This window comes from Microtus ochrogaster, assembly GCF_000317375.1.
Source record: "Microtus ochrogaster isolate Prairie Vole_2 chromosome 14 unlocalized genomic scaffold, MicOch1.0 chr14_random_3, whole genome shotgun sequence".
In the NCBI taxonomy this organism is placed as follows: Eukaryota; Metazoa; Chordata; class Mammalia; order Rodentia; family Cricetidae; genus Microtus; species Microtus ochrogaster.
In genome coordinates, this window is record NW_004949098.1 from 13,922,947 (window position 1) to 13,925,229 (window position 2,283).

Genomic DNA, 2,283 nt, shown 5'->3' on the forward strand with positions numbered 1-2,283 from the left:
GGGAGGAGGGGGAGGGAAATGGGAGGCTGGGAGGAGGTGGAAACTTGTTTTTTTCCTTTTCTCAATAAAAAAAAAGAACTCAAGAAATTATACATCAAAATTCTAAATAACCCAATAACAATTTGTTACAGAACTAAACAGAGAATTTTCAATAGAAGAATCTCAAATGACCAAAAGATACTTAAGGAAATGTTCAACATCATTAGCTATCAAGGAACTGTATGTCAAAACAATTCTGGGATACCATCTTACACCTGTCAGAATGGCTAAGATCAAAATCACCAATGATAGCTTATGCTGGAGAGGACTTAGAATAAGGGAAACACTCACTCATTTCTGGTGAGAATGCAAATTTATACAACCATTATGGAAATATTGTTTCCCAGAAAATTGGGAATCAACCTACTTCAGGATCTAGCAATATCTCTCGGGCATATACCCAAAAGATGCTCAGTCATACTACAAAGCCATTTGTCCAACTATGTTCATAGTAGCATTTTTTTTGTAATAGCCAGACACTGGAAGCAATGAAGATGCCCCACAAGTGAGGAATGGATTTTAAAAAATGTGGCACATTTACACATTAGAGTACTACTCAGCAGTAAAAACAATGGTGTCTTGAATAGAAAACACTATCCTGAGTGAGGTAAATGATACCCCAAAACTGAATATAGTATGTTCTCACTCATAAGTGGATACTAGGTATAAATAAAGGATATTGAGCCTGTAGTTCATATTTCTAGAGAAGCTAAGTAACAAGGTGAACCATAAGAGAAAAATATATAGGTCCACCTGGAAATTTGAAACAGACAGATTACCTCACAAAGTTGGAGCATGGAAGTGGGAGGTGAAAAGAGTGTAGAAGGGGAAGAGAAGGGGAAAATTGGAGAAGTGAGGAGAACTTGAGGAAATGGGATAGTTGAGGTGGAGTAAAGACACAGTTGAGGGCAAGGAAAGGGATATCTTGATTGAGGGAGCCATTATGGGGCTCACAAAAACCCTGGATCTAGAGAAATTTACAGTAATGCACAAGAATGACCCCAACTAAGACCCTAAGCAATTGAAGAGATGGGTTCCAATCTTGATTTGTCCTGTAGTCAGACTGATGAATATCTCAAATATCAACATGGAACTTTTATCAAGCAACTGATGGAAACAGAGGCAGACACCTGCATTGTAGTACTGGACTGAGCTCCCAAAGTCCAGTTGAAGAGTGGGAGGACTGAGAATATGAGCAAAGAGATCATGACCATGATAGGTACACCCAATGCAACAGTTTACCTGAGTTAATGGGAGCACACAAACTCCAGCTGGACTGGGAAGAAGTCCAGAACCAAACTAGTCCCTCTGATTGTGGTTGACAGTTGCATGGCTGGGGCAGACTGAGAGGTCACTGGCAGTGGAACCAGGATTTATCCCTACTGCATGTACTGACTATTTGGGAACCTCTTCTCTTTGGATGGATACCTTGCTCAGCATAGGTATAGTAGGGAGGGCCTTGGACATTCAACCAAAGCAATGTGTCTTTTCCTCTTTGAGGATTGGATGGGGTGGGGTAGGAGTGTATGTGGATGGCATGGGAGAATGGGAAAGAGTAGGAACTTTGGATGGTATGTACAATGCAAAAAAGTTAGTTTTCTTTTTAAAAAATAATTAAAAGTTAAGAAAATCTAAACAAAGCTGAGCTAGGACAGAGAAAAATTAAAGGGCTTAAGTAGTTATTTGGAAACTTCCCAGTAGTCACTTGAATTACCATTGATTGATTGAAGAAGTCAAGGAGAAACCCTTAGAATCAAATGAAAATGACAGCACAGCTTCCTAACATCTTTGAGAGGCAGCTGTTCAACACTAATGAAAAGTTGATGGTTTTGAAAGCCTACCATAAAAAAACATGAAAGACCTGAAGTAAATGGCCAAATTCAGAGAGAACTCGAAAAAGCATCTTGTGATGAGCCTCACAATCTAAGAAAATGATCAAATGAAACTCAGACAAGGGCAATCATAAAAGGTGATAAATATTACTGTAGAAATCAATTAAATGGAGATTAGAATGGCATTGCATAAAATTATTGAGAGAGTTTTTCTTTGAATAGATACACAGTACTATGCAAACTAACCTAGAGAAAAAGAAAGATATCTCACTTAATAAAATCAGATATAGAAGAGAGGGAGAGAGGGTTGCAACATAATCAAATGAAATCCAGATGATCACTAAGATATAGTTAGAAATCTTTTTTTTTTTTTTTTGGTTTTTCGAGACAGGGTTTCTCTGTGGCTTTGGAG